Source organism: Corapipo altera, unplaced genomic scaffold, assembly GCF_003945725.1.
Source record: "Corapipo altera isolate COAL_440 unplaced genomic scaffold, ASM394572v1 110, whole genome shotgun sequence".
Lineage (NCBI taxonomy): Eukaryota > Metazoa > Chordata > Aves > Passeriformes > Pipridae > Corapipo > Corapipo altera.
In genome coordinates this window covers 1993470-2006110 of record NW_020884960.1, presented here as the reverse complement: position 1 = coordinate 2006110, position 12641 = coordinate 1993470, and positions in this window count along the sequence as shown.

Here is a 12641-nt window from a genome sequence, read left to right as displayed (position 1 = left end):
GCTCAGTGTTTTCTCATGGTAACTCTCCCTGTCTCTCAGCACTGTGGTTCAGCTCAGGTCTTTTTCTGCTTTTATTAGGTTTTTCTGTTGTTTGTTACTATTGTACCCTTATTTTTCTAATCCAGAAATAACTTGGTAGATATCCATTTGTGCCTCTAGCAATAACCAGGAGGTAGAGGTTTTTCAGGGTCTCTTAGACTCACACCACCTTTACTTGGAGCAACATTTATTTCTGGTACTGCTTTGGCAGCTGGACATAGCCTATACCCACTGCTGCAGATGGAGTGGCTGGCACCGAGCTCCTGGAATATGGAAAAAGGTGGAGTGGAATGCCTTGATTCCTTTCTCTGAAAAAGGAAATCATCTTCCCCTGGAATTGCTGTTTATTGTCAAACAGCTACGACAGTGGCGTGTTCTGCAGCCCTGTTACTATAAAAGGGATGTGTTGTGAGTGGTCATTCCTTCCCAGTGTGCTCAGCTAGTGGGCTGGGACACATTTGGGAGCGCTGGAGTCTGTCCCAACTGGTGTACAAGCCCCAGAGTGGAGCTGGAGTAGGTATTGGGGGTTGCTCCGTAGAGCATGGGCTGTGCTAGAGCCTGTAGTTAATGCACAGGAGACATTGACTGTGCAGGAGCCTCATTAGGAGAATGCAAATGAGATGCAACACAGGCTCAATGCAAATAAACTCCAAATGGGTTAATCAATAGCAGGAAAAATCCATATAGCAGGCTCTCAGAGCCACTGCTTTTGGTGTGCTGGTCCAGCTCCTGCCGTGCCTTGGTGGGTCTATGGGTTCATGAGGAAAGAGCTGCAGCAGAAATATGTCCTGCAGATGCAGCACGGCCAGATTGGCACCTTGTCCCCTTCCAGCGGAGCCCACAGGCTCCAGCAGCGCTTGGCCACTGCAGCTTGAGGGGCTCCACAGATTTGAAACCAAAAGGCTGAGCTACAGTGCCTGCCAGGTCTCAGCTTTGGGCAGGCAAGAAGCAGGAGGGGGAAGGACACAACAAGAGGGTTCCCTTCTCTCATGCCTCCACCCCCAGAAGCATCCTCACCAGGCCACTCTCCTCAGTGGCCTGGCTGCAGGTGGCGACTCCTGTGTCCCACATGGACCAAACAGGTTGCTTAACTGAAGTGCTGAGAAGTTGCCCAGATTATAGATCCCTGAAGTGTTACCACTGGAATGCTTTCCCCCTCTGTGGGGGAGTTGCAGCTCATTCACTCTCTCAGGTGCCATGCAAGTCTGACCTAGTAATAGGAAGGTACCAGCAGCTGGGAGTGCTCCTGCAGTGCCCCTCTCCAATTAACTTACTGTCTCTACCTGTAAAAGTTATGTCTCACAGTCATTAAATTCAGAAAATTCAGATGGTATTGGGAGGAATAGAGGAAAGTGCAAGTGTTGAGCAAGGAGTGGGGACACAAGGGGCAGGAGCCTGGAGCTCCTCAACCCCCCTGGGCTGGCGGTTGGGGGCCAGTTATTGCCAGGGCATGTGTGGGGTTCCCCGGAATGGGAGGTGGTTTTACCCTGTGCTACAGGTTTCAGTAATTTTAAATCTTTTTTTGCCCCCAAAGGCAGGTTTAGCCACGTTTATTTTGGAAGGAGTTGATTTTTCAAAGCAAAAGCTGCTTCTCCTCCCCAGCTCTGATGGCTGTGCTTGCATTCGTTAGGAGGAGGGCAGCATAAAGGGAAATGCTGTAATATGGATGGCAAGTTTCAAGCTTAAATTTATTAATGAATAAATAAATAAATAAAAGGAAGTTGTCATTGGTTTATATTCAAAAATCCCTGATTTCTCCCTCAGCTGGGGAGCAGCTGAAAGTGCGAGGAAAAGCCCACAGTGTCCAGGAAGGCTTAACCCAGGGGTAGCTGTGGGCTCACAGGAGGCTGCTGAGGTTTGGAAAAGAGGGACATCAAGGATATTATTACTGAAAAACTGGGTTTGGAAAAGACATTCCGCTCCAGCAGTGAAGCAGACATGGGTTTGTCCTTGCCATGAAGGTATTGGATGTTGCATGAAACAAGAGGTGTTTCTTTTGACAGGACAGAATTTGGGATTCTTCTTTGCACTGAAGCGAGCAAAGAGGAGCCATGTCTATTGGGAAAGGATCTCCAATGGACAGGATTTTCCTTGAGAATCTGACCTGTTTCATCCTGTGGGGTTTTTTCCCCTCTTTTTTTTTTTTTTTTTTTTTTTTTTTTAATGAAATTAGTTTTGTTTAAACAAAGGCATGTAGTGACAGGCCAAGGGGGGGGGAATGGCCTTAAGCTGACAGAGGACAGGATTAGATGGGATATTAGGAAGAAATTCTTCCCTGTGAGAGTGGTGAGGCCCTAGCACAGAGCACCTGTGGCTGCCCCATCCCTGGAAGTGTCCAAGGCCAGGTTGGACGGGCTTGGAGAAACCTGGGATAGTGGAGGGTGTCCCTGCCCACGGCAGGGGCTGGAATGAGATAATGTTTAAGATCCCTTCCAACTTAAGCCATTCTGGGATTCTAAACAGTGGGAGTTCCTGTTCATTGTGTTTCAGGTATCAGTGTGAAGTGCCCCAAGCTAATTCTGCAAGTGGAAGGTCAGCAGAGACACAAATTATCTGTGGGACCCTGCCTTTACTGTGAAAGTTGCTCATCACTTCACTGGCCTGGTAAGAAGCTCGTGAGTTAATGTTCCAGGAGCAGTCTTGTTAACAGTGGGAGTTTTTACTGCTTCCCCAAAAAAAACCTTTACCTGTGTTCTGAGAGGGGGGGCTGCTTGCTTGGCCCTCCTGGTGGGGTTCCCATGAGGAGCATTGATGGCAGCAGCACAGCCTTCAAAACAAACTTTACTATTAAAATTTGATTGGATGGAGCAAGCTGCTCCTGTGCAGAGCAGGGGTTTCAGAGCAGGAGAGGGACCTCTGGGTGGCTCCATCCTCACAGGTTTGGTGTCAGATGTTGGAATTTCTGCATCTGTGCTACATGAACAACTTTGTGTTCCTGATCCATCCATATGTTTTAAGTACTCAGTGACAATGAATACTCATGCCTGGCTGGAGACAGTCCTGCTCCAGTCAGTCCAAGGAATTCTTTATATCCTGGGAGCATTGCCTCATCAGTGAACACTGTGACATCCCAAGTTGTATTGGACATCCCAGCTTGAAGCTGATGCTTCACACATGCTGAGGCCCTGATTCCTCATGATCTGAAAGGGACTGGCTGCTTCAGCACCCAGTATTGCCCACTCCATGGAGCAACAGAGCAGGCTGTGCACCACGTAGTTCTGCAACAACCTGCATTTCAGGGATGGTTGTTCCCTTCAAGCAGAGGTTGACTGTTCCCAGTAACAGGAAGTGAATTGTTCTTTAATACGGTTTGATGGAGGATTTTATGTGGCCACATTAATGTGTATTCACTTAGCATTGCCTGATCCTTCTCTGCACAAGTTCTTGTGCCCTTCAGGCTGATGTGAGCTGCTTAAACACATACAGTGACCCATTCTTGTGCCGAGGGGACCCTGATGGGATCTTCTGCTCTGCCTGTGGGGATTGCTCTCTCCAGGGAAGAGCAGCGGCTCTAGAGCAGAGTAGTGACAGAGTGGGGTACAGTGACATGGGCTCTTGCCACAGGACTGCCTGACCGTCTCTGTGAGATCCACAAATCTCGCTGAAGTGAATTCCTGGCATCTGGGCAGGAGGAGATGGAGGGAGGATGAGCTGGCAAACCTTGCAGCAGCTGGGGAGAGGAGTCAGGCAGAAGTGCTAGGTGGCCTCTTGGGCTCAATTCTTCCATTTGTTTAAAACACAGCCCCTTGTCTGGGGGTAATTTTGTTTTGTTTTTCTAACAGCCTCTTCAGGATTTAAAAAGCATCACTTGAGAATCTGCTGAGATTCACAGACTTCTGAGAGACCTTCCACATGCAGTCAGTGCAGCAGGGACTGGTTAAACATGTCACCCAGCTGTGCTGGGTGGTCGCTGGGGGCCTCTACTGGCCTTATTTCGTTAGCATGAGCTCACTGGAAAGCGCTATGCATGTTCATCATTGCTGAAACTTCACACTGCCCAAGTGTGTTCATTTAATGGACTTATTTTCTTAACAAGACCAATAACCAGTGTGAACTAATGTTCCTTCTGGGGCTCTCACTCATTTCATTCCTCAGCAGAATTGGGTAAGTCAAGAGCTCTCCTGCATTAGCAAGAAGATGTTCCACCTTCCTTATTATCCACCGTTCACTGCAAAGATTCTTTTAAACTCCCGAAGAAAACCTTTGATTTACATTTTTCCTCCCTCTTCCTTTGCTTCTTCAGTGACAAAACTTTTATTGCTACTTCAAAAGACCAGACAACTCCTCTAATTGTGTCAGGGGTCCTAATCCAACTTTAATGGGACTTAACTCCATCAGTATTCCCATGCTTCAGGACTGAGAGCAGACAGCAGGTTTTGTCTCATGTCAGCAGTAAACCATGGTTTTTTCCATGTTCCTCTGAGGTAAAAAGCACCTTTTGGTGGCTTTATCAGTGTCCCCAAGGAGGGTCCCTCAGAGCTGATTGGCATGTGTGTGCAGCCTTAGGTGTGTGGATGCTCACAGAGGTGAGCTGCCAGTGTGTGCATCACGCAGATGAAGGTGCTCAGCAGCTGGGTGGGTTTGAGCTCTGCTTCTTCCCCTGGTTCCTCCTCAGAACCTTTTCTCTCTCTCTTGTCACGTGGTTGGTGATGGGGGGACTCAAGGCTTGTGGTTTCTGTTCTTGCAGGGCAGGAGGGGAGGTTTTGGAGAGAGGCACCCCTAGGAAGGGGCTCTGGGGCTGCAGCCAGCCCGGGTCCTTCCCCAATGTTCTGAGTGGGCACTTTTGTAAAGCAGATGTAAAGTGCTCCATGGAGGAAGGAGTGAGCGTGGCTGAAGCTGAATGTTCTAAGGATGTCTCGGAAATCAGAGCACTGCTGCAAGGCAGTGAAGTGGGTTTGTTTGGTGTGTGAGCAGGGGTTGCTGCATCCAGCCTGGCTGCTGGGACAGAACCCGCACAGCCCTGACTGTGGTGCTCATGGCAAAGGCTTGTGGCCATAAAGTGAAGCCAGCAGGAGCTATGCTTGTCCTGCAGGTGAGGCAAGCACCAAGGAACAGGATCTCCTGCTCAGCTGCTGCATGACAACTGCTGTTAACCCATGCCCTGTGTCTGTGCCTAGCTTTCAAAGCTGTTTCTCTTCCTTCCCACCTGACTGGTTTTGCCCTATGCTGCTTATCCTGACCTTCCCTGCTTCTACTGTGAATTGATGGGGAAATGCAGTAGATGAAAGCTTTTCATGACTTTCCTGTCTCCCTGACCTGATTGCTTCCCAAAGGGAATGGGAACGAGTGGATAGATGAGTGCCTAAGGTACCTACCCTCAACCACTGGCTCCTGCTGGTATGGTGGCTGCACAGGCCTGGACCCCAAGATGTGACAGGAACCTGTGTGATGTATAAGCAAAGTGCCCAGAGTGGTGTGGCTGGTCCTTCACTGACACAACATCAGCAGAAGAGCTCTTTGCCCTGGAGAACCAGCAGAGTCAAAGCCAGGGATGGAGACTGTGCCTGGGCTGAGGGATGAGGGCACTGATTAGATCTAGCTCATCAGAGGTGTGAAGAAGGTGTAGAGATGCTGAGGTGTGTGGGGCTGAAGGACTGGAGGGGCCATGGACTGGGCTGAGAAGGTGTTGGAAGTATTCCACTCCCTCACAGCTTTGGAGCCCTGTGCGGCACCAGCACCCAAGAAAATACACAGTGGGATCTCCAGGAGAGAATCATAGAATCATAGAATCAGACGGGTTGGAAAGGACCTCTGAGATCATCAAGTCCAACCCTTGAATTACTACCACCACAGTTGCTAGACCATGGCACTAAGTGCCACGTCCAGCCTCATCTTAAAAACCTCCAGGGACGGAGAATCCACCACTTCCCTGGGCAGCCCATTCCAATGGCTGATTACCCTCTCTGTAAAGAATTTCTTTCTAATGTCTAACCTAAACCTCCCCTGACGCAGCTTAGGGCCATGCCCTCTTGTCCTACTGCTGGTTGCCTGGGAGAAGATACCAACTCCCACCTGCCTACAACCTCCTCTCAGGTAGTTGTAGAGAGCGATGAGGTCTCCCCTGAGCACTGTGCTGGTTGAACCTGCACAGATCTAGGGAGGAGAGCAGTGGTTTACTCTGAAGGCTTTCCCCTCTGTAGACAGTGGCCTCTGTGTTTGGGAGATGGATCAGTAGCAGGTTTTAGGAGATGGAATGTGAATGCTTGCTTGGATTTAGCAGGAAGACACAAGGAACACAGTTTTTTGAGATGTTTGAATAAGGTGAGGGGTGCTGCAGGTAGGATGGATAGCTGACCGTGTGATTTGGAGGAAGCAAGGTTGTGTCTGGTATGAGGAAGGACAGCAAAATCTGACTGAGTTGATGGCTGGAGAGATGGGATGGAGGAAGACAATCTCTGCCTCCACCTCCACAGCTCTTCTTCCCTGTGATGTGCTGGGAACAGAGCTCCAGGCAGTGAAGAGCTCAGTCCTGGGGCTGTGAGTAGCCAGAGCCAGGGCAAGGTCTCTGCAGCTCACAGCAGGGAACAGAGCCAAGTGGGTGCCCGTGGGAGTTCCCAGTGAGGGATATGTGCTGGTAGGAAGATGACTTGGAGTGGCAGGATTTCCCCCAAAGCACAGCAGGATGGGGGGGTGGGGGGGAGAGTGCTGTGGTGGGGCAGAGCTGGAAGGACATCCCTCTTCCAGCCCTTTCAGCTGGATGTGCTCCTAAGCTGGAGGGTAACGTGTGTGAGGAGCAGCCTGCCCAAGGGGTACCTCGATATTGCCCTGAACTCCACCGTATGCTGTGGGGGAGATGGATGGAAAGCAGGAACAGCCCATTTGTCCTGCAGGCTGCTGGCTGTGCTGGGGCTGAGGGATGCAGGCTGCCCAGGGGGACACCTCTTGACAGCATACGGGGCATTGGTCCTTCCCTTCCCTGGGCCCTGCTGAGGCTGTGTCACCCTTTTGGTGGCACTGCTCTGCTTGTCAGTCCCTGTGCAGCTGCCATGTGCTATGAAGACTTCAGGAAATAATCCTTCTCCCGGTGTCTTTCCAAACAAGGAGGGCTAGTGTAGAAAACAATAGAAGGAGCTTTTCCTTGAGGTCACCTTTCCTGGTGTGGTTCTGCTTTCCTTCTGATCCTGTCTGGACAATATCTGTTCAATTATCTGTTCTCTTGCAGCAGTGCCTGAAGCTGCTCATGGAGGAGCCCTGTACTCTCTTGTGTTGCTGCTGGAAGCCTAATATTTGAGTGTGGTGTGAACTGGGTGCTGTCGTCAGCCCTGTCCCCTTCCCAAGGGACAGCATGGCTTGTGACCAGCACTGCTTCTGACAGCCCTGCAGCAAGTGCCTTCACAGCATGTTCATTTTTTTATCTGTCCCTGAGCCTTGGTCCCAGGCAGGGCAGGATCCAGCACGGGCAGAGCAGGAGGAGGTCATGGCCACCCCTGCAGGAGTAGGACCAGGGTCCTGCAGGGGCGGGTGAGGACTGCTCCCCTTCACAGCCTATGAGCTGGCCCTGACTGTGTGAGAGGCCCTGTTCTGTGGGTGGAGTTCACAGTTGTCCCTGGGAAGTGTTGTGGAGTGTCCCAAGCACTAAGAGCTCTGTTTGTCTGGAGGTAGCAGTGAGTTATGCTTGCATTTCACCCAGGAAACTGGGTGACATGATCTCAGCTGGCGCAGTGAGAGTGTGACAGAGCCAGAAGGAGCCCAAAGGCTTCTTCAAACATCCTCCTAGCTTCTCCTACTTCTTCCCCGCCAATGCCCCAGCCAAGCTGCATCTGACTGTTGGACAACACTGGTACCCGCTGTCTGCCCACTGCTGCGTGTCCTGCTCTGGACTTGCGGTGGCATTGGGAGTGCAGGTGGCTTGTGGCCCAGGGGTGAGCCTGGTGGTGGAGCCCTGACTCCTTGGTGTCGCATCGGTCCTGGGAGAAGTTCCTAACGCTGGCTGAGTGCTGTGCTGCCTGCCTGGCACAGTGGGAGGAGCAGTGAGTGTCCTCTAACCACGTGTAGGAGCCCCAGGTGCAGAGGAGTTGAGGAGCAAGTAATTGCTGTGCTCCATAAGAAGAAATAAATAAAAAGGACTTTGCAATGGAGTGTAATCTCCTGGGGAAGAAATTGTAGCTCTGCTCCACCCACGCCATGCATGAGTGGCCTTTGTGCACTGACTCATTCCTCTTTCCTGGAGACCGTGGGCAGGGCTGTCACCTGCTGCTGGGGGGCCTCTGCTGTCCACCATGGGCAGGACCAGGGCTGTCTGCCCCCTTGTCTTTGTACTGGGCTGCTGGGACAGCTGAGGGGGCCTGCAAGGGACCTCAGAATTTCAACTCTGGGTGACTGTGGTCCTCCAGGAGCTCTCATGACTACGCCTGGTCAGGTAACTCACCTGACCCTGCCAAGGCTTCCCCCTCCATCAGTGCTGTCAGTCTGTCTGCCTCCTCCTTAGCCCACATGTCCTGCGATCCCAGGGTACCCAGTGCGTGTCAGTGTCCCTGCACGTGCTCTTCAGTGGCAGGTGGGACTGTGGTGGGTGATGGGATGATATCTGGGAATGGTGGGAGTGTGCCTGTATCTCAGGTAAACAGGAACTGCTGAATAGCCTCTCTGAAAAACCAGAGAGATGTGAAGGAGAGGTGGGACCTGGGAGAGCTTCCATCGAGCTTCTGGGAAGTGCCTGATGACCTTGAAGCATCCTTCCACCAGCACCCAGTTTGCCTGTGAAGCGGCTTCTCAAGAGGTGTTGTAAAGACCAGAACTATGAAAGAGAAATGCACAAATATCTGCAACCTCTGGCAGAGGAAACTCCCAGTATGTGGCTGGCCAGGGGAGTGCAACATCTGCCTTGTTCTCATGCTGTGAGCCCTGATGGGGAGGGATCTATGGGTTGGAGGTGGCAGCGTCCTTGTTCCTCCCTGCTTGGTGTGCTCAGGGCAGCAGGAGGAACAGGAGGGCTGTTCTGAAAGGTGGCTTGCCCACTGGGGACTGAGCAGTTCTTCTGGATGCCTGTGTCCCACATGAGGGTCTTGTCTCTGCCTCTTGCAACTTCTGTGTCTTATCCATGTCAATCTCCTTCGCTACAGACACCTGTGGGGAGCATCTGCACCCACAGTGCTGAGGCTGGAGACTGTCTCTTGGCTAAAGGTCTTGTGCTCCAAGTGTGGCACTTGACACCACTCCAGGGATTTGGGGTGAGTGGTAGACAGGCTGTGGCTCCTGCCATGATCTCTCCCCACTGAGCATTGACACCGTGAAGTTTCTCAACCATGAACTCCTTTCTGTCTGTGCCTCCATCCTTGTCACAGGTCAGGCAAGAAGGGAGCTCCAGGGCCCTGCTATGGCACCCTGACCACCTGGCTGCATGGGCAGCACGGCCACACGTGGTCAAGGGGGCAGTGGGATGCTCCAGTGGTGCTTTGCTCTCTGTATATAGTGTCTTGGTTCTGGTAGCCTCAAGTTGTGCCAGGAGATATTTAGATTGCATATTAGGGAAAATTTCTTCACAGAAAGGGTGGTCAGGCATTGAACGGGCTGCCCAGGTGGAGGCCCCATCCCTGGCAGTGTTCAAAAAAGTTGTGGATGTGGCACTTGTGGACATGGCTTAGTGGAGGCATTGGCAGTGCTGAGTTGGACTTGATCTTAGAGGCCTTTTCCAACCTAAACAATTCTGTAGTCCCTCGCACATGCCCCAGAGGGACATGATCACAGCAGTGATGCGAGGGAGAAGGAGCAGAGCTCCCTTTGCAACTCCTGCTGCTCGGCAGCACAGCTTTCTCAGGGTGAGGCTGTACCATGGGGTGTGGGACACGGAGCAGAGGAGCAGTGTGCAGAGCTCTGCCCACAGGAAATCTCTGTGTGTGACTTGAGAGTGGGGGCTCAAAGTGGCCATCCAGGTCCTGTCCATGGTGCTGTGCAGGGTGTTGGGAGCATGTAGAAAATGAGAGAGAGGAATGTTACTTTGCTCATGGTAACACAATTTCCCTGGCTCCTACTGAATGGAGCACTGGGCTGCACGGAGCTGCCTCCCAACGAGGACACAGTGTACCAGAAAATCAGGCATGGCTTGGTGATGATATGATGATGTGATTTAGGCTCATATGAACAGTAACAGGAGATGAGCAGAATTTAAGGAGCCAAGCATCTTGTGAAAAAAAAAATAGAGACAGATGTGGGAAGGAGATAGGGAAGACTAGATCTAGGCTGCGATAGGACTGTGGCCTCTAGGCCAGGCTAAGGATCGGTTCGTCCTGGGCAGAGGATGGGTGATCTGAAGGTGGCCTTTTCCTTACCCTTGGCCTGATCTACCCTGCTCTTTTCAAAGTTCACCTGGAGTACTGTGGCCGTCTCTGGGGCTCCCAGCACAGGCTGCCCAGAGAAATGCCCCTTCCCTGGAAGTTCAAGGCCAGGTTGGACAGAGATTGGAGCAACCTGGTCTCATGGAAGGTGTCCCTGCCCATGGCAGAGGGGTGGAGCAAGATAGGCTTTAAGGTCTCTTCCCACACAAACCATTCCATGATTCTATGGTTCTGTGGTGGAGGGACCCTCCTTTTGTCTTCTCTGTCAAACATGTGATGTGTGGTGATGGGAGGTGATGGTGCTGTTTGTCCCTCCTGTCATCAGACTCTGCTTTCCATTGGCAGGAGGCGTCGGCTCCCCAGGTCAGGCTGTTTTCATATTTGCTTTGAGTTTTGTTTTTTTAGTACAATAAAGAGTTTGAACAAACAGCCCCAGCTCTTTGAGCAGGCTGCTGGTGCCACTGGTCCTGCTGGTGCTTGGTAGGGGGCTGGCTGACAGTGCAGAGAGCATCGCTGGGGGATGCTTCATGCAAATGCACAGTGTGCGTAATTTACCCAGACATTAATATTAATGACCGACCTAGCCTAATCCCTTGTAAAACCAATCAGTAACACAACTGCTCCTGTGGCTGCCTGGAGGGCTCATTTCCTCACCAGTTTTGCTGGGGTCCTCAGCTCCTGTCTTGGCACCAGGTGAGGGGATGGAAGGCAGCTCTCAACAGCCTGTTGCTGCTCCCCAGAGCCTTGCAGGAGCTTGGCCTACACCTCTGCAACACAGCACAGCCTCAGGACTCACCTTTCCTTCCAGACACGCGGTAGATTTTCACGGAAGTAGCTTTGTGACTGAATTTCTTTTGTTTATTTTTTTCTCTATCTTGGGCCCAGCTTATCCAGATGTCTCTTTTCCACCCTGGTGCTGTAAGTTACTGTCCAGTCTCCATTCAGATTGGCCCAGCTGGCATAGCATGGTGTACATGTCAGTGTTCTGGCACTAAGGGTAGGTTGGTGTTTCCTGAAAGGAACCTCTATTCCCATGTTCGGCTCTATTCAGACCCTTATGGATTGCTGCCCTGAGTCTATCCCAAAGGAGCTGATCCCATGGAAATGGAGCCCAAGTCTGACCCCAAAGCCAGTGGCTATGCCAGCAAGGACACAATACCCTTTAGGAAATTATCAGACAATCCTGGAATCATCAAGGTTGGAAAAGACCTCTAAGATCATCAAGCCCAACCATTTTCCCAGCTCTGCCATGTTCACCACTAAACCACGTCCCCAGTTGCCACAACCACATGTTTTTGAACACCTTCAGGAATGATGACTCCACCACTGCCCTGGGCAGCCTGTTCCAATGCCTGACCACCCTTTCTTTGAAGAAATGTTCCCTAATATCCAATCTAAACCTCACCCCAACTTGAGGCCATTTCCTCTTGTTCTGTTACTCCTTACCTGGGAGGAGAATGAAACCTCCTTTTTTGCTTCAAATTGTGGTCACTTCTGTAGGCAAAAACATCTGAGAACTTTGCTGAGGGCATCTGCAGGGAGCCTGATCCTTTGAACAGCCAAAGCCTCATGGGCTGACCACCCTGCCTGTGCCTGTTGAGCAGCACCTCAGTGTTTTGGAAACATTTTCCTAGTTCTGGCTCCCTCATCCCCAGTGACACAGTCTCCCAGCAACCTGGGAGAAAACGTCACAAGTAGTGGCACTATCAAAGTTCAGGAGAGGTTGGCAGCATGGAAGGAGTGGATGGAAAGAAGATATTAAGAGAAGTATAATGCACCAGCTACTTTCCAACCTGTCCTCACTCCAATGCCACTTCCAACACATTTACATACATGCACATCATGCAGGAAGACACAGAGAGGGCTTTAGCAGGGTCCTGTGTGCAGATCAATGTTTTGCCTGTGAAGTAAAGGTGCAGCAGTCATGTCCCCTTGGCACTCCTGCTCTGACCTTCTGTCCCTTCCTCTGCAGTCACCTTGGCCTTTTTTTCTAGGAACTCTTGAATTGTTTAAACCTGAGTAAGCCTTCCAGTTTGGGGGCTGGAAGGCAGGACCTGCTTTCTTCTATAATGGCTGCACTTGAGCAATCTTTCCTCCCAGCAAATGGGAGACTGAATGGAAACCATCAACTCCTAACGCAGCTTTCCTTTCTTCTCCTAATGCTCGGTTCCTAGTGAGGAGGGAAGCTCTGGCTCCTGCCAACCAAGTGGTGCACTGTCATTAAAGCTCTGAAGCAGCAAAATGCTTAAGAATATCTTTGAAGTGCTTTCCAGAGCCTGGAGTGAAAGTTCACAGCTGCAATGCAAGGCTGAGCCCCACCAAGTGCTT